This window comes from Dryobates pubescens, chromosome 1 (assembly GCF_014839835.1).
Source record: "Dryobates pubescens isolate bDryPub1 chromosome 1, bDryPub1.pri, whole genome shotgun sequence".
In the NCBI taxonomy this organism is placed as follows: domain Eukaryota; kingdom Metazoa; phylum Chordata; class Aves; order Piciformes; family Picidae; genus Dryobates; species Dryobates pubescens.
Window position 1 is genome coordinate 28,940,376 of NC_071612.1, and position 24,781 is coordinate 28,965,156.

At 44.0% G+C, this 24,781-nt stretch overlaps 1 protein-coding gene across 1 annotated transcript in view; it reads left to right on the forward strand.

Moving 5' to 3' along the window:
- CCSER1 (coiled-coil serine rich protein 1) overlaps positions 1 to 24,781 on the forward strand; it is a 903,890-nt gene that overhangs the window by 686,463 nt on the left and 192,646 nt on the right. The window lies entirely within an intron of this gene.

A 24,781-nucleotide genomic window follows, 5' to 3' on the forward strand; every position in this document is an offset into this window, starting at 1 on the left:
GAGAACCTCTCTCGACCTACTAGTCACAAAAAAGGAAGAAGAATATTTCAGCTGCTGTTGAGGTACACAGGAATTCACAATTTATGAGAAATTTCTGCATGAGCAGTTTGAGCAGATTATTGTTGCTGCTGAGATAGCTACGAGGAAGCATTCATTTAGCAAATGCAAGCTAGCGATACATGAAGCATTAGGTGGATGTCCATTTGAAACAATTATCTTGCTGCTGTCACATAAGGGACTGTAGGTAGCTAGAAAGATTTACTCACTTGTGTGCTTACATCTGGATCTAAAGTTTGGCCTTAGGAGATTGCCATCCAAACTGTGGTGGGAAAGTCTGTTTTAGGACCTTTCACTGATATGTGGAAGCAGATTGCTGAAAAGTGCATGTAAATGTTGATTCAGAGTTGAAAGTGTGCCAAGAGACTGGTAGTAAAATATTTACAGATAACTTGAAGATGGAAATATGTCTTCCCTATTGAGCTATAACTTCAGTTTGGAAGGTACTTGGAGGTTGACGAATTTATATTACTATATCTATAGACTGTGGAGCCACATTTTCTCCTGAGGCTATTTTCTTTTAGCAGTTCTGTTCATGCTGTCAGACAAAAAATGTTTTTAAAAAAAAAAACCACATTAAAAAATATAAGAATATGTGATTGCAGTCCTATGCTCCTCAATTCCACATACTTTGGATTTGTATGAAGGCCTCATGGTATTTCAGGCCACTGTAGGAATGAATTTGTTTGTCAGTTTGTTTTTCTCCCGCCTTGTTTCTTGGTTTAAGGTAAAACACATTGCAATCTGAAATCTAATAAAGGAAAAAGACAGCAATGAGAAGCAGTTTTTCATCAGAGGGATTGTAAAGACAATGTTGACTGTTATTAAAGTTGGATAATGCTATAAAAGGGATTAAGTTGTAAACAATTGCTTGTGAAAAGCAGTGGGGTTTTTGTTTGCTAGGCTTTGTGTGGGTTTGTTTTGTGGTTTTTTTTAGCAATGTCTAATCTCATCTTTCTAAAAGAATTCCTGTTCTGCTGGAATTTTGCTTTCAACTCTGGGTCTTGCTCTTTGTGGTGGTGATTTTGAGACTAGGCGCCTTTAAGAAGCACAAAGTTACAGACCTCCAGAGTCTAGAGAGGTCCAGGAGGTAGACCAGAAAGTGTGTTTCATGCCTGTCAGTCCTGCATCTGCCCTTTTCCCTCCCTCTCTCCTGCTGGAAGGATGCACAGGCTGTTACCCCTAGTTATGACCTTGGCAGTGCTGCCAATTAGGCATGGGGCAGCCTCCCTGGGGCCTGGAGCTGCCAAGCCAAATTTCAGCTGGGTCACAATGGTTTAGTATGAAGGGTAGAGAGGCTTGCTGTGGTGAGGGAGGTGATGAAGGCTTGGGTTTGTTGGCCTGGTTTAAAGGGAGGTTTGTGAATGCTTTGGCTTAATGAGCTCCTGTGTTAAGGCCAGGCTATGGATTCTGTGTATTTTATGTGCTTTGTACTGGTTTGTGTAGCTGTGAGTAGCCTTTCCATTTAAACTTTCCAATCCTACCCTATGCTTTGTGTGAGCAATTTGCTTCTGCCCCTTTTGGAAGAGGCTGTCATGCTCTAACCTAAGACACTCTCCAACACTACAATACAACTGTTTGGCTACAACTTTTCATTTATATTTCTGCACATGATTTACTCTTCCAAAGTATCAAAATCACCAGCTCTCAAATGATCATTTCTTGAACTTGTCAAAAGGAGGCTGATGGATGGATGTTTGCTATGTAAGCAGAAATGGTCTCAGCACTTAACATTTATAATGAGATTTTTTTAAATAATGAGAAACAGGGCAGAGGCTAAAATGAGAAAACAGGGCAGAAGTATTCTAGCATATTCTTATTGAATGGTGCAGCAAGAAAAGCATGGCCAGCAGGGCTAGGGAGGTTCTTCTCCCCCCTCTGCTCTGCCCTGCTGAGACCACACCTGTAATATTGAGTCCAGGTTTGGGCTCCCCAGTTCCAGAGAGACAGAGACCTGCTGGAGAGAGTCCAAGGGAGAGCCAGGAGGATGCTTTAGGGAACTTGAGCATCTCCCCTGTGAAGAGAGACTGAGAGCCCTGGGGCTGTTTAGTCTGGAGAAGAGAAGGCTAAGAGGGGATCTGATCAATGTCTATCAATAGCTGAGGGCTGGGGGCCAAGTGGAGGGGGCCAAGCTCTTTTGGGTGGTGCACAGCAATAAGCCAAGGAACAATGGAGACAAACTTGAACGTGGAAGGTTTCAGCTCACTAGGAGGAGAAACTTCTTTCCAGTGAGGGTGCCAGAGCCCTGGAGCAGGCTGCCCTGAGGGTTTGTGGAATCTCCTTCTCTGGAGCCTTTCCAATCCCACCTGGATGCATTCCTGTGCAGACTGCCCTGGGTGATCCTGCTTTTGCCAAGGGGGTTGGACTGGATGGTCTCTTTAGGTCCCTTCCAACCTTTAACATTCTGTGATTGCATATGTGCACTGATCAGGTTTTTTCCTATCAAAATGGGGGAAAAAATTTAAAAGGTGTGAATTTCCATGAACTGACATCAGGAAACCTACAGCAGGCATCTTAGGCATTTATGAAGAAATAAGCAGTGACACATTAGAAACAAGGTGAGTTGGTGAGTGTGCACTCACTTGGTAAATTCAGCTGTTACAAACTACTTTCTAAATGCAGTTGGAAGGAAGAGGCAATACTTCTGTCAAGGAGTACATAAGGTAATAAGAAGATACTGGAGAGCTAGATATAGGCCTTGGTTGTGAAGGGCTTTTGAGATTTGTTCTTAGAATGGTTGAGTGTACACAGTAAAATGCAGTAATCAAGACAAAGTTTGTTTTGCACCAAAACTGAAACTTTGGAGAAAGGAGTTAACTTAATGAGGTAGAACTGTGCATGTTTCAGAATGCAGTGGCACAGTGGTACCTGGAGTTGTGCTGGTGTCCTTGGACCAAATACCTTATTTAGAACTGTTTGAGAGTGGCATTGCATTGGAAAAGTAGTAGATCCAAGACAGCCTTTCCTGAACTCACTCCTGAACTCTGGGTAGCATCAGGCTACTCTGGGTATTGTTCTGTTGATGCACTCAACCAGCAAAGTGCTGCATGACACAAGAGAAAGCTAGCTTATCAGAACACAGTGTGGGGGCTTGGCCCTGGCTGGGGGCCAGATGCCCACAAAAGCTGCTCTATCACTCTCCTTCTTAGATGGACAGGGGAGAGGGGAAAATATAACCAAAAGCCCCTAACAACATAGAAGCAATTTAATAATGGGAAGCACAAGCAAAGGCCGCTTGCAGAAGCAAGAGCAAACCAGGCTGATGCTCTCCACTGCCCATCAGCAGGTGGTGTTTGGTCACCCCCTGGGAAGCAAGGCTCCAGTACATATAGTGGTTGCTCCAGGGGACAGATGCCACCTCCCTGGGGAGCACATCCCAAGGGCCAATTACTCTTTCTGGGAAGAACTTTCCCCTCATCTCCAGGTTAAACCTCCCCTGGCACAGCTTGAGACTGTGTCCTCTTGTTCTGGTGGGGGTTGCCTGTGAGAAGAGATCAACCCCCACCTGGCTACCACCTCCCTTCAGGGAGGTATAGAGAGCAATGAGGTCACCCCTGAGCCTCCTCTTCTCCAGGCTAAGTAACCCCAGCTCCCTCAGCCTCTCCTCACAGGGCTGTGCTCAAGGCCTCTCCCCAGCCTCGTTGCCCTTCTCTGGACACGTTCAAGTGCCTCGATGTCATTCTTAAACTGAAGAGCCCAGAACTGGACACAGGACTCAAGGTGTGGCCTAACTAGTGCTGAGTACAGGGCAGAATGACTTCCCTGCTCCTGCTGGCCACATAATTGCTGATGCAGGCCAGGATGCCGTTTGCCTTCTTGGCCACCTGGGCATACAGTTATACTCAGCCCACCAAAGGTATATCAGTCACACTGAAAAGGAAGGAAGTCTTCAAGAGCAGAAGAAGAGCAGGGTCGGGGGAGTCCAATTAGGAAGCTCTTGTGGGATGCTTGAGCAGGAGGCTCCTTGTCCTCAGCAAACTCCCCCCTTTACACTGAGTGTGATGCTCACAGTCTGGGTTGCACGTGTCAGAACTCAAATCAGCTGTCCTGGCTGACTCAGAGCTGCTAATGGCCTGTAGCCCATGGCTGGCCTAGGATTTTATCCCAGCAAAAGCAGGACAGTGATAAGAGACCTCAGTATAGCTGGTCATTTATGACTATGCTGTCTGTTCTTGGCAGTGCCCTAAAATATTCTGAGCTGTCAGTCTGATTTCCATGATAAGAAAAAGGGATATGTTAATTTTCAAACTTCAGGTCAAACTGTAATGCACTAAGGAAGATTTTGCCTACCAGGAGTGGCCTCTTTAAAAATCATAATCTGGAGTTGACAGGGCGAGGGTATGTGGGGGGGAGGGGTGTTTGTTTGGTTTGCTGGTGGTTGTTATTGGGGTTTTTTAGTCAAATAATTTTTAATCATCCAACAGGTGTGTTTGTGCTCTTCTAGAGAAGAGGGGACTTATTGGAAAAGCATTCATTTGATGGGCAGTGAACTCTTTTGTTTTCTTCCACCACTGATTGATCTGTTGTCAATATGCATCTTTGTGAAGGTTCCTCTTGGAAAATGGCACCACCCCAACAGCAATATGTGTGCAGTTATGCTGTGGAGGGAACATGCAGATGAACTGATCTGGTGCTTCTGTGTGGTGCAGTACTCACACTTCCGAGTTGCTCAAGGTGAAACCATGGAATCATAGAATGGTCCAGGCCAAAAGGGGCCTCCAAAGCTCATCCAGTCCCACCTCCCTGTGGCCAGCAGGGACATCCTTGACCCTTGTCCAGCCTCACCTTGAATATCTCCAGCTGCCCTTGGCCTTCTGTGCTGCAAGCTCACACTGCCTGCTCATGCCCAGCTTCTCCTCCATCAGCACCCCCAAGTCCTTTTCCTCAGGGCTGCTTTCTATCATCTCCTCCCCCAGCCTGTATTGATAGTGAGGATTGTTCCTGCCCAGGTGCAGAATCCTGCACTCGCTCTTGTTGAACCTCATGAGGTTCATGTGGGCCACTGCTCCAGCTTGTCTGGGTCCCTCTGGAAACCAGAGGGCTTCTGTCACTGTGTGCAGTTAATACTAGGTTCACTCCTAACTTCAGAGTTCAGGGGGAGAGAGGAAGCATATGTAACAGCTAAAGTGTTTTTGCTGAACAGCTTTGTTTCAGCAGCAAACTAATACATACTTGTATGTACTGCTTCATTGACTAGGTTGCATTATGAACCATTTTCATTTGGACTTCCTTGCTGCTGTTGTCCCAGTCACAAGTATTTAGGCTGTCTGGAGTTTCTGGTCATTACTTTGAAAAATTGACAGTAACTGGTCTTAGTCTATGTGAGGATGTGAACAATAAAATGGGACCTAAGTGCCAGGTTCCCTTCTGGAATTCATCGGAGCTTCCAGCCAATACTCAGCTGTGATTTCTGGTGGAAAATGTGTCATACTCTCACCTTGACAGGATTAAAAATTGATGGTGTTTTCAAAAAGAACTGAGTTTTGTAGTGTTCTGATTGCATTTCTGAGAGCTAAGTGAAAAGAAATTCTAAATGACTATGACTAAAGGGATGTAAACAGAACTACAGTGTAACTGCTTGTCTGGAGCATAAAATCCACAGTCACTTCAGGGATGTCTTGGGTAAGTAAACATTCCTGCAGGAACAGTGAAGGGATGCTGAGGATACAGAGGCAGAAAAGGGAAAATGAAAGCCTCTCTGATTTTTGCCTCAAGAGGAACAGAGCCCATACTGTAGCTCTGAATTGCATGATGTAGGAACATATACCAGAATTGGCCTTTGTCCTGCTTTAAACAGCACACACCTCCTAAAGAAGCTGTCCTAACTAGGAGTTAACTAGCTGGTTAGTGTTCAGCATCTGATTCTTTGAGTGGAATCATAGAATCATAGAATTGTGAGGGTTGGAAGGGACCTCAAGGATCAGCCAGTTCCAACCCCCTGCCATGGGCAGGGACACCTCACACTACAGCAGGTTGCTCACAGCCACATCCAACCTGGCTGCAAAACCTCCAGGGAGGGATGAAGCTTCCACCACCTCCCTGGGCAACCTTTGCCAGTCTCTCACCACCCTCATGGGGAAGAACTTCTTCCTAACATCCAATCTGAATCTCCCCTCCTCTAGCTTAGATCAATTCCCCCCAGTCCTATCACTTCCTGAGACCCTAACAAGTCCCTCCCCAACTTTCTTGTAGCCCCCTTCAGATACTGGAAGGCCACAGAAGGCTCCTCAGAACTAATGGAAGTGGTTAGGTAAGGTAAAAAATACAACCATCGTGGAAACTGATATGGGCAGAGTGCTGAGGTAAAAAACCCCCACGGTTTGCCCAGTGAACCTGAGAGGTTGGATCTGCAGCTCTGTTGTGTGCATTTACATAACAAAGGTTTAGAAGAAGCCCTAATTAGCATGCTTTAGGTACCCTCTCAAAGAACTTCAAAACGTTTTAAATGAAAAGGAGTCACATACCTTGGAAATGTGTGCAAATGCAGAACATACATTAAGGTCCCATGGTGAACATAACGTTTGCCACAGTATTTCAAGTTGAATCCAGGTTCAAACTTCCCTGTGTGCTAACATCATTTTGAGAGATGCAGCTGTGGGGCTGATCTTAGTTCAGGTTTTGAACCCAAAAGGTAGGGAAGACTTAGCCACTTAGAATCTGTTTTCAGAGGAGTGTACTAACTTGTATATGCCATTAACTTAGTAACTACAAGGTAACTATTCAGCTACAACACTTCTGCATTATTGATAGCATTGTCTGATCCCAGTGCAAAAGTCTATATTGCTAGGATCACAGAGCACTAGGAAAACTTCACACAGAATCACAGAATCACAGGATGGTCTGGGCTGGAAGGGACCTCCAAAGCTCATCCAGCCCAACCCCCTCTGCAGTCAGCAGGGACATCCCCAACTAGATCAGATTGCCTAGGGCCCTGTCAAGCCTCACCTTGAATATCTCCAGGGATGAGCCCTAACCATCTCCCTGGGCAACCTGTTCCAGTGTTCCAACACCCCAGCTCCCTCAGCCTGTCCTCATATCAGAGCTGCTCCAACTCCCTTATCATTTTCCTGGCTTCCTCTGGACCTGCTCCATCAGGTCCATGTCCTTCTGGTGTCGAGGGCTCCAGAGCAGTACTCCAGGTGAGGTCTCACCAGAGTAAAGTGGCAGAATCACCTCTCTCAATCTGTATTATTTATCACTGGTGTTATCGTGGAAGCCTGGACACACTTAGGGTTGTTATAGCACACAGAGAGGACAGAACAAAAGAGCTGTATGTGATCAAAACAGTGACACTGCTAAGAGTTCCAGCAGCGATTTTCCATGGGGAAAGTCTGAAACTTGGCTTATCTTTGAAAAACGCTCCTTATCTTTGTGCCAGATGATACTGAAGGATAACATTCATCTCTGGGGGATGCAAGGCGAAAAAGAAAGGAAGACCTGGTTGAAGGTAAAGGCACATATCCTTTCTGCCCAGAAGGCCATTTACTCTGATTAAAACAGAAAGGTGAAAAAGTAATGCAGTCAAGTTTGCTGTCCTCTAGCTTTTCCCAGGAGCACGATGTCATTAGCAATTTGTAACACAATTGATGTCAGGAGTGGTAACAGTAACTAACAATGAATAAACTCCCCTATTCTTTGCCTGATGGATTTGTGTAAATTTATGATGTTTAAATGTTTTCATTTTGATTTAGGAAAGAGTTGGGGGTGGAAATGTAAATGCTACCCATCCAAAGCACACAAACAAATGTACTTTTGGCTATATAAGCAAGCAGGCAGCTAACCATTGTCAGAGCAATTTATGTTGGCTTTTGAGTTTCATATATAGGTTCACAAATAATTTCAAAGTCAAATGATGAACTGAAAACTTACTCCTAGGAGGTACCTTCATTTAAGGTACCACTGTATATACACTGTTCCTACAAAGCTCCCTTTAAACAAAGCAAACAGCATATAGTTGGCAGGGTGGGATGGCTGTGCTGCCATCCTTGTACAATGTGCATTCTTCAGTCCTTCAGGAGCCCTGCTGCAGAAGAATGCATGCATTCTGCTATGGGTGGTGGGTTGAAATTACCCCAAACTAAAATTTGCCAGACCAGTTCGGTTGGAACCAAATGAAGCTGTATTTACAAGAAAAAACTACAGTCTAGAAATATGAAATGCAATGACTATGTACAAAATACACAATATTTACATTTGTTTACAATTTATAAACAGCACAAGAACCCCCCTGGACATAAACAGGGGATTACCAATAGCTTCCCTCTCTCTCCCCTCTTCTCCACCTGTATAAGGGAAAAGAAAAAGAGAAAAGCAGAGAGTAGCTTGTTAGTACTTACCCGCAACAAGAAGGCAGGCAAGGTCAACAACAGACAAGCAACAGCCACCAGCAAGCACTAGCCAGAGCTCAGAGATCCAAGAAAGAGAAAAAATGAGTTTATACAACTAATTTATGTCAGTTATCAGACCAAGGGGATTATTTAGACCTTATCATATTTTTTCTTTTGCATCCAATGGTAATTTATTTACACTCTACCACTTTCTACTCAATCTGTGGGAAATTTCCTAGGCATTAGCCTAAAACTGCCACAGTATTTCACATGCCTGTATTTTGATTCCAAAAGACCTAAGAGAGCACTGGAAAGAATTGGTAAAGCCATCTCTGAAGAAATAGCTTCAGTGCCAAATGTACAGTTTGATTTGGTACCCAAACCAGCTTACCCTTTGGCTACTTTGAGAGGCTAGCTGGAGATAAAGGTGACCTCAGGTAGTGCTGAAATAACTCCACTAATAATTGTCAGGCGAGGGGATAGTGCACTTGCAAGGCACTGCCTGCCCTGGAGGAAAGGGCTTGGAGGCCTGCACACTTTTGCTGGTAAATAGGAGAGCTTAATGCCTTTTCCTGGCAGCACATGCAGTCATGGAAACAAGGCATTTTTCTGCCCCAACACAATTTAACTCATCTTGTCCCCTTTGCTGTGTGTTGTGCTCATTGTGGCCTCTTACTCCAGTAGCAGAGTGACAAGCTTGGGGTGTAGTGAGACGGTTTCTGCAGAACTACTCATCGCTGCGTATGGCCACAGCAGAGCAAGCTGTGGTCTTGGGGGCACAGCACTGGCATCTGAAGTGAGGAATAATCCTAACTATTCTGGTTTTCCTTAAGTAGAGTCTTACGGGAGCAGGGATGTTAAGGTGATTTCTCTGTGGCACTCTCTAGATGTGCAGATATGTGCTGTGCTATTTCTAGCAAAAGGAAACCAGGACTTGAGGGAAAAAAAGAGATCTCAAAAAGCAAATGCCTATCACTGTCTAAATGCCTGGCAAAACAGTTCCCAGCTCTGAATAGACAGATAGTGGAAGCCAAAATTACATTAAAGGAAGCCAAGCTTCCAGTCTCACAAGTTTCATGTATTTGGTTGCTATTTCAGTTTGGTTTATCTTTCTTTAAGGCCAAAAAAAAAAAAAAAAAAAAAAACCCCACCAAAAAAACCCACCAATGTAAATATTACTGTAATTAGTCATTCCTGCCTATCCAGTCCAACCCAGTCCAAATGATTAGTGTGCCCTTCTCAGCTGGGAAAGAGGACACAATCTTGGACACAAACTCAAAGCAAAGCTCACACTTAAATCTAGATTCAGAATGAGACTACAAAGTTTGTTTTAACACTGCTCTTTACATTTCACACACTAGAGTTTCTCTTAGTCATCCTCTTGCTGGGTTTGAGGGTTTTCAGGGAGGGGGAAGGCAGGGAGAGTGGGAATAGAGGATTGCACTGGGAAGACTGGTATGACTTGCTTGGCATTTGATGAATATTCTCTTTACGTGCACAGCTGGCATTTCAGTGCTATGTGGTAATCGCTGGCACGTTACACAAAAGATGAAGCACTCTGTTTACTGGAGGAGCATACTGTGGGTATTGATCGGGGATTTAATAAAGCTGCTTCAGATCAACTGTTGTCACACTGACCCAGCCAGGCCTTGTCAAAGAATTTTGGAGAAAAGATGAGGAGGAAGTAGGAACCAAACTGTTCTGCACTCACTCTCCTTCCTACCTGTTTGGAATGTATTTTCTCTTCAAACAGTGACAGTATCAGCTGAGACATTGGTGTAATTAAAGCCTTCTTACTTTTTCCAAGGAATTAATTATATTATATCTTATTAATTAATTATAACATATACTCTGTCCTTTCCATGAAATTTCTGACAAGTGTGAGCATGCCTGTCTTATGCTGATACATTTTTTCCCCCTGTCTTTTTTCCTTCTTTCTCTCCTTATTCTTTCCCTTTTTGGTTTGTTGTGTCTGCTGATGGGCAGATTGCTCATAGAACATTCTCCACTATAATTTATGTTTATCTGAAAACAGGAACTGCAGTTCTTCAGTAATAACAAGCTCCCCTATCAAGACATTTTGTTTCACTGCCTTCATTTTCTTCATGTCTCGTCATTTTTTTCATTTGCTGCTGCTGTTATCCTGAGATCCTTTGCTCCAGAAAAAAAAAAAAAAAATGTGTTTTATTTACAGGGCACAGCATTTGGAAGTGCTCCTGTACCTTCTCGCAGGCAATTATGTGAGTCTCTTCAATTCCACTCTATGTTGTAAAGATGACTATGTGTTCATGTGCTGTAGCATGGCATGCCGATATGAGAGTGAACGCCCTGCGGTCAATATGCAACCACCGCTGTTGGATATTGCCCGGAATGTGTTTGTAGCTAACAGCTTCTATTGACCCCTTTATTTCTTCCTTGTGTTTTGTTCAACACATCCTAAATGGGGGCTGCAGCTGTGCAATAGAGAGCTGCAAGAAGGGAAGGAAATACCATAATGACTCAAAGCCTGGAGGGGAAAAACAATCATATCCTCGAATCCCGTGCCCCACATATTCATGAGTACCATCGTTAAACCCAAAGCAGCTCTTTTTCCTATTCTTCACTGTTTTGCAAACCAAGAAGAATCTGGATCTTAAACTTCAGAAAAGGAAAATCAAACAGTATGGTTTAGGCAGACCAGCTCTAGTCCTTAGAAGAGTTTCCTTCTAATAAATTTGAAGAACAAGACTATCTTCTGAATTGAGGAGGAAAGGGAATTTTTAGAGAGGGATCTTATCCTCCCCCCTTTTTTTAACCCATTGGAAATGTTGACAATAGATAATATTTCTTTTCAGTTACAATAAAATCCCCTCTGTTGTCCACCCAAGACCTCAAGAAAACACCACCATAATGTGCTGTATCAGTGTTTTTAAAATGGAAGACAGAGGCTTGCATTCTAACTCAAGATGATCTCTATGTCTGTGTTTTTAAAAGAGAAGACAGAGGCTTGCATTCTAACTCACTGATCTAGTGTGAGGTGTCCCTGCCCATGGCAGGGGGGTTGGAACTAGATGATCTTTGTGGTCCCTTCCAACCCTGACTGATACTATGATTCTGTGATCTCTATGTTTTTAAAAGAGAAGACAGAGGCTTGCATTCTAACTCAAAATGATCTCTAATCTATGTTTTTAAAAGAGAAGACAGAGGCTTACATTCTAACTCGAGATGATCTCTATATCTGTTTTTAAAAGAGCAGACAGAGGCTTGCATTCCAACTCAAGATGATCTCTATATCTATGTTTTTAAAAGAGCAGACAGAGGCTTGCATTCTAACTCAAGATGATCTCTATATCTATGTTTTTAAAAGAGCAGACAGAGGCTTGCATTCCAACTCAAGATGATCTCTATATCTATGTTTTTAAAAAAGCAGACAGAGGCTTGCATCCTAACTCAAGATGATCTCTATATCTATGTTTTTAAAAGAGAAAACAGAGGCTTGCATTCTAACTCCAGATGATCTCTGCTGCTTGAACAGTGTGTATGTGTGAGTGTGTGTAGTAAATCTATTCCCAGAATACCATCATACTTTGAGATTAGGCCTTTCTTACATTCCTTCAGCCTCTTTCTGTCTCTCTCCTCCTACCTGGAGTTAAGTGTCCATGCTAAAGACACCAATGTCTTCCATATGCATATAGTAAGTTCCAGTCATGCCCTGCATTGTTATAATTACTGTGCACTGCATCTCACTGCTGAATGCCAAACAGATTCATCCTAATGTAACATTGCAGGCTTCTGTAGAAAACACAGTGCAGTTGGAATGATGCTTCCTCATTGGCAGTCTTGAGACATGTTGCTTGCATAAATTCACCAGTGCTGCTTTTGTGTATTCATAGGAAACCACAGCATTTGTCTGTGAGCGTGGGTCTTGCCAAAGTAACTAAAAGTATGGTCTGCATATGACTGTCTTTTGTGCAATGATCTAATGTCTTCCTGATCTGCTGGGTATATATCTAAGGGGAAAAAAAATACCAAAGTGAAACACTGTTCATGAAATATACTTGAGTTCCTATGACTGTTTTTTTAAGGTATGGTGGAAACAATTAATGTTCTCCTTGAATTCTTCAGGAAAAAAACAAACAAACAAACAAAGCTAAGATTATTTTTATTCATTATGTGTGACATTTAGTAGCCTGGTAAAATGGAAGTTCACATTTGAGCCTGGCCTACTGTCATTTACATTAATCCTGCTACTGGTCTACATGTTTTGACAACATCAGTGAAGACTTTGAAGACACTGACATGAGAACATACTTTAACTTACCTGGTTATAAACGTTCAGAAGGGTGTCAGCACTGGCTGACAGAATCTTTCCTTGTATGGCGCCCATGGCTGAGATGAATGGTGGAGTGTCTGAGATTTCAACATGAAGGGAAGCTGTGGGAAGGGCAGAGAATGTTTAATCTGACAAGTCTAGGATAGAATTTGTGTACCAAAATGAAGATGCAGAACTGTGGAGTAAACAGAGGGATGGATAACGGTTAGATTGGAAGAAGTGACCATTGAATCTCTGTGATTAGCTGATGAAATAACAGCATCATTGAAACGGTGAGAAGGGAAAAATAAGTTTAAAACTGCATATTTAGAATGTGTCAGTGGCCTCACTGTGGAGCAAATAGAGGCAAAAGAAGCACATAAAAAAGGGAATCTGTAACATCAGGGGAAAAAAAAATATTTCGGCCAACTGTTTTTGGCATTTACAGGTACTGGGAGGCAAAGATTGTGTGGAACTCTGAATATGTTGTGGCAGCTTTCTTCTAATAGAAATCTAAGATAAGTTCTTAACCTTCCAAAGCTTATTTTCTGGTCACTGGTGGTAACTTTTCTGGTCCTTGCAAAGCATTGAATGTTACTGTTGTTCGTGTACGAAAATGGCAAATGAGGAAGTCTGTAAATCCAGGGCAGGAATGCAGCTGGGCAATTGTTGGGTCCTACCATCTTAAAAATGAAATGCAGGCTGTGTGCTCTTGCAGCTGATGCTACCAGTGATTCCAAGCAGCTCTGCTGCAGTAGACAAGGGAGGATTAATTTGATCCATGTTCTTGTGAGATGTGTTAGACTGCTGTGGCTGCTTCATCTTCAGAGTGAGCAGGGCAGGTTTGGTGGTGGTGCTGCAAGTCACAAAAAGTAATCTGCTTCTGGGCATCCAAAGATGTCACAGACGTTGAGTGGCATCTGTGGCAGTGCTGTGATCTGACAGGCCCTCTTGTAGCCCAAGGTTGGAGAAGCAGCTGGTGAAATGTGGCAAAGTAGTAAGTGCTGTTTATATAGCATTTTTAAAAAGACACCCTTCTACTGCTGGGATATTTTAACACTCCAGCTATAAACTATGGGACACTGAGTACAAGGATAACTAATAAATTCCAGTATGGTAGTTAAGACTCATTTCCACAAGATAAAAATGTGCATTGTGAAATGGAATGGGGTGCAGCATGTTTTCTTTTTTACAATTAATAGAATAGGATCACAGAATGACAGACATATTCAGGTTAGAAAAGTCCCTCAGGATCACCAAGTCCAACCCAGAAGCCTACTCTACAAATGTCATCATGAAGACAGCAACAGAAGTGGAAATGATGAAACACACAACTCAATCTGACCATAAACATGAGATCATCTGCAGTTAGCAACAGCATAAGATATAAAGACAGAGGACAAGGTGAATGAGGATGTTATCAGAAGTTGTCATCATGATAGCTATGTGACTCAGCTTTGGTCATTGGAATACTGCTGACCCAAAAGCAAAATGCAGATCTAAAAACACAGTTCTGAGTAAATCAGTTGTTACATCAACACACAGTGCAGCTCCAGGTTTTTGGGCAGAGTTGCAATATAATTGCCCTAGGGAAAGAGGAGCCAATATATTTGATTTTGTGTATTCCATGGAGGGGTAGCATAAATATAACAGCAAAACTGCTGTAGTGGCAGTTCAGTCTGCTGGAATGTTTTATTTGCATATTACATGAAGAAGAACAAACCCTACTGTTCTGCAAGTACACATTCCTTTCAAAATTTCCTTTAAAATGCACTTGTCTCCTGCAAAAATAGATATTAGATCCAGAGTTTAAGTTTATATCCTCTGTAAACCTGTTGGATTAAGCTCATGGACCTTGCACCAGGTGACAAAGCTGTAAATGTATTTTTATATCTATGGTGCTTTTTATCAAGGCTTTACTCCAAATATTTTCTTCATTGTGGTGGGTTTAGGAATTACACCCCCCACCCTCCCCAAGATAAGTTTGGAGAATTACCCCCAAAATAAATCACGAGACTAGCTCAGAAGGTTTTGGAAGCAAGTGAAACTCTATTTATTTACAAGCAAACTAAAATCTAGAAATATGAAATGCAATGAATATGTTATATATATACATATAAATATGTATATTTACAGGTCAGGAACAAGCCAAGAGTCCCCTTCAAATTGTTCCCCAGGCCCTTCAGGATGGTCCAGGGATGCTGCTCACAGCCTCCCCTCTGTCGTTCCCCTTCATCTCCCCCACCCTGTATCGTACACAGTCTAAACAGAGACAGCTCAGCTTGTGTGCAAGGTCAGGAAAGAGATAAGGCAGCAATGCATGAGCAGGGAAAAGAAGTGGGGGGGAAAAAAAAAAAGAAGTTTATAAAACTGAAACAAACAAATACACAAACAAAAAAACCCACAAAACCTGAAAACAAACCAAACCAACCAAACAAAAAACACACCAAAAAAACCCCAACAACAACAACAAACCCCCCAAACCTAGAACAGGGTAGATTGAGATTGGATGTTAGGAAGAAGTTGTTCCCCATGAGGGTGGTGAGAGACTGGCACAGGTTGCCCAGGGAGGTGGTGGCAGCCTCATGCCTGGAGATTTTGAAGGCCAGGCTGGATGTGGCTGTGAATAACGACCCAAGGCAGGGGGGTTGGAACTGGATGATCCTTGTGGTCCCTTCCAACCCTAACAATTCTATGATTCTATGATTCGGTGAACTGTTTTTTATCCACATCAGCAAGTGAATGGAATTATATAGACATGTCTGTGTTATTATTTTGCATCCAATGGGTAACTAAATCTTTTACTCATTGATGTCCAGAAAGCGCCTAGTCTTTGTTTATAGTTAGGACACTGAGCTAAGCTACCAAAACCATAACACTTGTTTAACCAGAAATGTCCTCCAGATGTAAGTAATTGTCAGTTGAAGGTGACAGTACTTTGAAAGAAAACATATTGTCATTTACATGTCATTTGGGGAATGAAAAATATTTATCACTTCTGAGTAGCAGTATGTAGAAGAAGAAATCAATGAGAAGAAATAGGGTAGAAAGAGCCCTGATATACAAGATGCTCCTTGAAACACAGGAGAAGCACAATAAAAATCAATACAGTTATGTGGTACCTTACAATCAACTTTACAGACAGAGCAAATTGGATCAGACACCTGAAACAGCCATATTGTAGCCAAAGGATTTCATATCATCTCATCATAAGAGAAGTGCCAAAATCTAACACCATTAAACTAAGCTTTAGGCAGGGAATTTTACACAGTGAAGAATTCACTGTTAAAAGTAAACCAACCTAACATCAAAATAAATGGAAGTTAGATCATAGAATCTTAGAATCATAGAACTGTTAGGATTGGAAGGGTCCTCAAGGATCATCCAGTTCCAAACCCCCTGCCATGGGCAGGGACACCTCACACTACAGCAGGTTGTTCATGGCCACATTCAGCCTGGCCTTCAAAACCACCAGGGATGAGGCTTCCATCACCTCCCTGGGCAATCTGTGCCAGTGTCTCACCAACCTCATGGGGAACAACTTCTTCCTAACATCCAATCTGAATCTGCCCATTTCTAGATCCTTAGTTTGTTGATAAATGACTCCGTAATATTATAATAGTATATGTATATTTACATTTTTATATATATATATATACTATATATATATATTTTATATATTATAGACCTTGCCAGGCTGGACAGATGGGCAGAGTCCAACAGGATGACATTCAACAAGTCCAGGTGCCAGGTTCTGCACATTGGCCTCAACAACCCCATGCAGTGCTACCGGCTGGGGTCAGAGTGGCTGGAGAGCAGCCAGGCAGAAAGGGACCTGGTGGTACTGGTGGACAGCAGCTGAACATGAGCCAGCAGTGTGCCCAGGAGGCCAAGAAGGCCAATGGCATCCTGGCCTGCATCAGGAACAGTGTGGCCAGCAGGAGCAGGGAAGTCATTGTGCCCTGTGCTCAGCACTGGTTAAACCACACCTTGAGTCCTGTCTCCAGTTCTGGGCCCCTCAGGTTAAGAAGGACATTGAGACTCTTGAAGGTGTACAGAGAAGGGCAATGAGGCTGGTGAGGGGTCTGGAGCACAGCCCTGTGAGGAGAGGCTGAGAGAGCTGGGGTTGCTTAGCCTGGAGAAGAGGAGGCTCAGGGGAGACCTCATTGCTCTCTACAACTCCCTGAAGGGAAGTTGTAGCCAGGAGGGAATTGGTCTCTTCTCCCAGGCAACCAGCACCAGAACAAGAGGACATAGTCTCAAGCTGTGCCAGGGGAGGTTTAGTCTGCATGTTAGGAAGAAATTCCTCCCAGCAAGAGAGATTGGCCATTGGAATGGGCTGCACAAGGAGGTGGTGGAATCACCATCACTGAAGGTGTTCAAAAAAGGCTTGGATGTGGTACTTGGAGCCATGGTTTAATTAGTCATGAGGTGTTGGGTGATGGGTTGGACTTGATGATCTCAGAGGTCTTTTCCAGCCTTAGTGATTCTATGGTTTTAGGATTCTATGTATTATATGTATTTATATATGTATTTATTCATGTATTATACATATATATATCATTATAGAATATTGTAATCTCCCAAGCCAAGTTTAATTAGTTGAGGCAAACATAAATCCTTCAGAATTTTAAATTCAGTTGTAGTGATTTTTTACTTCTTTCTGCTGCATAAATTGCAGCATGGAAAATTCAAGTGATAAAACAGTCTTAAAGAGGTACAGTTCCACTGTCAATACATTACAAAGGTCAAGCAGAGGGAGGAGTCAAGGATGGTAGATACAAAGCTGAGAAGTGAGATGTTTCCTTGGATCATGGTGCATTGTTATGGTGAGTTGAAATTCCCCCACACACAAATTGGAGTATTACCCCCAGGATAAATCCCCAGACTAGCTCAGTTGGATTGGAAGCAGAATGAAGCTCTGTTTACAAAGCAAGCTAAAATCTAGACATATAAAATGCAGTGACTGTGTACAGTATATACACACAGATATTCACCCTTTAGAAACAGCGCTCGGACCCCCTTGAACTGCTCCCAGCGTCAGCGCTGGGTCACAGCAGTTGCTTGGCAGGTTTCAGCTCAAAATGCTGCAAACAGCCACTTTATCTCTCAGAGTAATGGCAAAGATATTTGCACAGGACAAAAAAAATAAAATTACAGTGGCAACATGGGTCAGCTTAGTCCATCCAACAAGGCTCAGTGCTCCAGGACAGCTTGGGAGGTTAGAGCTGGCATGTGCAGCAGGGTAGCAGATTAGTGGGTACAGCTGTGTGAGTGCTTAGAAAAACAAAACTCCTACACAATGAGAGTGGTGAAATACTGGAACAGGATGCCCAGGGGTTTGGTTGAGGCTCTGTCCCTGGAGACATTCAAGAGTCCTGGTGGATAACAAGTTCTGCATGGGACAGCAATGTGCCCTGGTGGCCAAGGAGGCCAATGGGATCCTGGGGTGCATTCAGAGGAGTGTGGCCAGCAAAGCCAGGGAGGTTCTCCTCCCCTTCTTCTCTGCCCTGTTGAGGCCTCATCTTGAGTACTGTGTTCAGTTCTGGGCTCCCCTGTTTAAGGGACAGCAGTCTGCTGGAGAGGGTCCAGCGGAGGGCTATGAGGATGATTAGGGACTGGAGTACTGCCTGGTGAGGAGAGGATGAGAGACCTGGGGCTTTTTAGTGTGGAAAAGAGAAGACTGAGAGGGGATTTAATAAATGTTTATCAATATCTGAGGGCTGGGGGGCATGAGGGAGGGGACAGGCTCTGCTCACTTGCTCCCTGAGATAGGACAAGGAGCAATGGATGTAAGCTGCAGCTGGAACTTTCAGTCAGATCGCTTCCTTTCGCTCACCCTTTTCCAGCTGACTGCCTCTGGGCTTCTGGCCAAATAACAGATAAGCATTAATAAGCACTAACCTTGCTGGACTAGGCCTTCTCTGCTTTGTTAACTCCCCTTTTCTCTTTCTAACCCTCTTTGGGGAAGAAGGGAGGTAAGGGGGTGAAGGGGGGAAATCCCCTCTGCCGGGGAGTCTTTTTCCTGTTTTGGTTTCTTCGCTGTATATTTCTGTATATATTGTAAATTTTGTATATTTGTGTACATAAATTCCTGGCGGTCATTGCTTTGTAAATACAGCATTTCCCTTCTGCTTCACCGGCTGAGTTGGCTGTGGCTATTTCTTCTTAGTGGGGGAGGGAAAGCTGGGCCTTTCCTCTCAAACCCACCACACCAACTTACTGTAAACAAGATGTCAGGGGTTGGAAGGGACCCAAAGAGATCATCAAGTCCAACCCCCCTGCCAGAGCAGGACCATACAATCTAGCTCAGGTTACACAGGAACACATCCAGATTGGCCTTGATATTCTCCACAGAAGGAGACTCCACAACCTCTCTGGGCAGCCTGTTCCAGTGCTCTGGGACCCTTACAGCAAAGAAGTTCCCCCTTCTGTTGAGGTGGAACCTCCTGTGCTGCACCTTACATCCATTGCTCCTTGTCCTATCACCGGGGGCAAGTGAGCAGAGTCTGTCCCCTCCCACCTGGCCCCCAGCCCTCAGCTATTGATAGACATTGATCAGATCCCCTCTCAGTCTTCTCTTTTCCACACCAAAAAGCCCCAGGTCCCTCAGCCTCTCCTCATAAGGCAGTGCTCCTTTCAGCCCTGTTTCTATGGAAACGAATAGTAGCCCACTGAAAGCTTTTTTAAAACTTATTATTTTAAAGCCCTGGGGACTGCAGAATTCATGGAGGCAAGTTTGCAACCCACCTGTGTGGTGGTTTGAAAGGAAAGGCTCTGCTTTCCCTCCCCCACTGAGAAAGAGACCACGGCTAAACCCAGTCGGAGAAATGAGATTGTATTTTACAAGGAAACAGATTATATGTAACACAACAAATACAGGTATTTTACAATATATACAGGAATATACAGCAAATGAACTCAACCAGAAACCAGACCCCCCCACAGAGGGGGCTTCCCCCTGTGCCCCCTTCACCCCCCTACCTCCCTTCTCCCCCAAAGGAGGTAGAAAAGAGATGTGGACGGTTAACAGGGCAGGAAAGAAAGAAAGGCCTTGCACAGGAGTTAGTATCTTATCTTAGTTGGCCAGAATCCCAGAAGCAGATCCAGCCGAGAGGGACAGCGAAGGAAGGAAGACTGAGAGAAAGTTCCCAACTCCCCTGGGTCCAATCTCTCCTCCCACAATCCTACCAATGAAATTCATTTAGAATACCGAAATATTTCACAAACATTTAGCCAGTGTGCCCCTTCCTTAAAGGTACAGCGTCAAACGGCCACAACCTGAAAAAAAAATAAAAATATGGAACTTAGCTATAGAACAGAAATTGCTAATTTTTATTTTATGTTAGAGCTTAAAAAGTGGAGCTTATTTGTCTCTGTTTCTTAATTCCATGGAGGAAAAGAAGGATTTCTTCTTCTTAGAAAGAATTTTTTAAAAGTAAATTAAAAATAGAAAAATATTAAAAGAAAATTTAAAAAATCTAAAAGAAAAGTAATAAAAACTAGTATTAAGAAAAGGTTTTGGTGGTATTTAGATTCTGCAAGTATAGAACTCTCCCAAATGGGTATCGCACTGAATGGTGTTTCTCTGTACCTGCATTGAGGAGTTCAGAAAATTCAATGTTGGTTTTCATCACTTTGTGTTTGTTGAGGGAGAGCAGTATTTGTTAGACTGGTACTCACAGGGTGCACTGAGCACCTTCAAGTTTGTTTTGCACCTGAAGAAGAAATAAAACCAATATGTTGTTGCTGTCTTGAACAGCTCTACACCGTTTCTCGTTTGAAAGAGCTTTTCATGAAGTTCAACAAGAGCAGTGCCTGCAGGGTTCTGCACCTGGGCTGGAACAGTCCTCACTGTCAATAGAGACTGGGGGAGGAGGTGATAGAAAGCAGCCCTGAGGAAAAGGACTTGGTGGTGCTGATGGGTGAGAAGCTGGACATGACACCCTGGGCTGCATCCAAAGCAGCCTTGCCAGCAGATCCAGAGAGGTGATTCTGCCACTTTGCTCTGCTCTGCTGAGACCTCACCTGGAGCACTGTGTGCAGGTCTGGAGCCCTCAGCACAGGAAGGACATGGACCTGATGGAGCAGGTCCAGGGGAGAGACATGAAAATGATCAGGAGGTTGGAGCAGCTCCACTATGAGGACAGGCTGAAGGAGCTGGGGGTGTTCAGCCTGGAGAAGAGAAGGCTCCAGGGAGACCTAATAGCAGCCTGCCAGTACCTGAAGGGGACTACAGGAAGGCTGCAGAGAGACTGTTTGCAAAGGCCTGCAGGGACAGGACCAGGGGCAATGGCTTCAAACTAGAGCAGAGCAGATTTAGATTGGATGTTAGGAACAAGGGTGGTGGAACACTGGAAGAGGTTGCCCAGGGAGGTGGTTGGGGTCCCTTCCCTAGAGATATTCAAGATGACCAACCCTGAGTGATTCTATGATTGCCCTGGACAACCTGATCTAGTTGGGGATGTCCCTGATGACCATCGGGAGGTTGGCCTGGATGAGCTTTGGAGGTCCCTTCCAGCCCAAACCATTCTATGATGCAGAAATGTAGTTTATCATCATTGGAATGTAGGTTATCAGGGTAAGAGTCACCCAATTTCCTGTCTTGCTTTGTATTCCCAGATTTGATTGCACCTTAACTGAGGGAAAGAGAAGCTAGGAGCTGTGAGCTGAGGAATTGCTTGTTCTGTTTGTTGTTTCTCCTCTCTCTGCCATTGTAGCATGTAAAAATGAGATGCACTTTTATTGAATGTTCAAAAATGGGAAACTAAAGGAATACATTGAAATCAGCCTCTTTCTGCACTTAATTGAGCACTGGGAATTGCCACTTCCATATCTCTAATACTGAAGCTTGGGTTTGCAAAAAGGTGAGGTTTGACTACAGTTCCTTAAGAATTTGTGACAGCTTACTGGCTCCTGGAGATTCACTCCTCTTGACAGTGCCAGATGATATTGCATGGGGTGCAGGCCACAGGTTACAGCTCGGCAGGAATAAAATGGGCAGTGAGAAGAAGTTTTCTCTGGAACAGGTTGCCCCGGTTGTAAAATCTCCATCTTCAAATGTTTTCAAATCTTGGCCGTGCAGAGGCATGACTGAGCTCACCTTGAGTTGGTGATAGCACCAGGCAGGAGGCAGGAGAAACTCCAGACAAGGCTTGTCTGAGTGTGCAAGTTGGGGAGCACTGGTAGGGGTGGAAAGAAGGTACAAAAAGTGCAGACTTCTGAAGCTGCATCTTTCTTTAGAGTTTATTTTCTGTTTGCCAATTGATGTGCAGTTAATCTGAGACAATTCAGCTACTAACCACAGTAATGTATATTAGGTTTCTCTTTTAACCATTGGTTTCAAGTTCTATCAAGTGAGAGTGACTTTTCAAACTGGCGATACTTTTTAACTTAAAAATAAGGTTAGCAGAGTCAAGAATTCCCCAGTTAACATAATATTTCACTTTAGGCCTAATAAAGTACTTCTGATTGATCTGATCTTTTTAATTCAGACATTAAACTGCAGAGTCTTATATTTACCTAACTCTATTTTGAGCAATAAAATTGCATCTCTGATCTATCTTCATCAGGAGTAAACTCAGTGACTGATTCCATCTGAATAAATTACCTATCAAAGTAATCCTATTTCCTATTAGTGAATTATCTAAAATGTGACAGAGATTCATTTTTTTATAACCATTTTGGAATGGCAGTGAATTGCCACTACAGGCATATGTTAGCTCATACTGGGTCAGTGAGGTTACCTCCTTCGTTCAGTACTTCCCCTTTTGACCACTGCTGTTCCTGGACTCTTCCACACAGGCGACCACCTACTGTGATGTAAGAACAGCCATACCCGCTTTCACTGTTAAATTACAGCGTGGAAAACTTTCTCTACATGCAGCTGAGTTGTTTGTTCAATATTCTGATAACACAGGAAAGTGTCAGGACAAGGAAGAAAAAGAAGTTTCAGAACACTGATGCTTTGCCTTCTCAAGGAGTGTAGCTTACCCTTTGCACTGCAGGATTCATTCTGTTGAAACGGTGGTAGAGAAAGGATGCTTTGGAACGAACACAAGCCATGAACATTATCAGCTAAGAAAATGCAAAATCTGAAGCTAAAAGGCTCTTTCTCAGGACACTTGGTGGTTAGAGACTACATGGCAGATGACAACAAGCTGGGTGGCTATGTGGATCTGCTAGAGGAAAGGGAGGCTTTGCAGCAGGACCTGGACAGCTGAGACCCATGGGCCAAGGCTGACTGTATGAAGTTCAACAAGGACAAGTGCCAGGTCCTGCATGTGGGTCACAACAACCCCATGGGGAGCTACAGACCTGGGGATGTGTGGTTGGAAAGCTGCAACTCTGAGAGGGACCTGGGGGTGCTGGTTGGCAGTTGATTAAACATGAGCCAGCAGAGCCCAGGTGACCAAGACAGGCAATGGCATCCTGGCTTGGATCAGAAACAGGGTGGGCAGCAGGGAGAGGAGGTGACCATCCCCCTGTGCTCAGCACTGGGGAGGCCACACCTCGAGTGCTGTGTTCAGCTCTGGGTCACTCACTCCAGGAAGGACACTGAGGAGCTGGAGCCTGTCCAGAGCAGGGCAATGAGGATGGGGAAGGGCCTGGAGCACCTGAGCAATGAGGTGGGGCTGAGCGAGCTGGGGATGTTCAGACTGCAGAAGAGGAGGCTGAGGGGAAGCCTCACTGCTCTCTACAGCTCCCTGAAGGGAGGTTGGAGCAGGGAGGGGGCAGCCTCCTTGGTGGCAAAGGACAGGAGCAGAGGAAATGGTTTCAAGCTGCAGCAGGGGAGGTTCAAGATGGATGCTAGGAAATATTTCTTCTCAGAGAGGGCTCTCAGCCATTGGAGTGTTCTGCCCAGGGCAGTGCTGGAGTCACCATCCCTGGAGGTGTTCAAGCAGTGTGTGGAGGTGGTGCTTAGGGACATGGTTTAGTGTTGACCCTGCAGTGCTGGGTGGAAGGTTGGACTGGATGAACTTGGAGGTCTCTTCCAACATGCTGTGTTCTGTGATTCTGTACTGGTCATCTTAATAATGGATCAGTTTAAGCAAAGCAGTGTCAGGAAGAATTGAACCTATAGGAAACATTTATTCATGCCTTCCCACCCACCCCCCCACCCCCACCCCACCCCCTCCCCCCCGATTTAGAGTATATGCAGTCATGAAAAAAAATAAATAATTTCATGATGCAAGGAATTGCAGCATTGTGTTATGATGGAAACTTAACAACCCCCACACTGGTGTTGTGGTTACCTTGGGCAGCAATCAGCATGTACAGTTCTGGAGACTATTCTCTCCCCCATTCATCATTTTAGGGAGCAGTGCCTTTGTCTGAAAATTAGTTAAATTAAAGTTATTGTAGTCATTGTTTTGGTCAGTAGTTCTGCCTTCAGGGAATTAATGAAATTTGGAGCTGCTGCAGGTGGTTATTTAAAGTACTGAATGGCTTTAATAGGCAGCTGGAAATTAAAAAGTTTTGAATCCATTCCCATTAGAGCCTGTGAAACACAGTGGGGAAATTCTGTGCAACTGCTTTTATTGGCATGCTGCTGTTTGTTGCATATAGCACTAGCAACGTCAGGAAGGTAGTTTTCTTGGGCATAACTGCAGCTGTGTGCAGGCTGAATGATGGATGATGCCATGTGTCACCCTTCTGATCCAGCTATTACACCATTAAGAGTTTTCCGTACTGTGTTTGAATCCATTGGACAGACAATGTCTATGACAATGTGCCCTGCCTAGTGGTTGAGGGAAAGGCTGTGGACTTTTGTAAGGCCTTTGACATAGTTTCTCATGGCATCCTCATTAAAAACCTGGCTGCCCATGGCTTGGATGGGCAAACACTCTGCTGGGTAAAGCACTGGCAGTGGAGTTAAATCCACTGCAAGCCAGTCACAGGTGGTGTCCCCCAGGGCTCAGGATTGGGACCAGCCCTGTTCAATTTCTTTATCAAGGACCTGGATGAGGGTATTGAGAGCACCCTCAGTCAGTCTGCAGATGTCATGGAATTAGGTGGGAGTGTTGGTCTGCTTGAGGGTAGGGAGGCTCTACAGAGGGACCTGGATAGCTTGCACCCATGGGATGAGGTCATCTGTGTGAGCTTC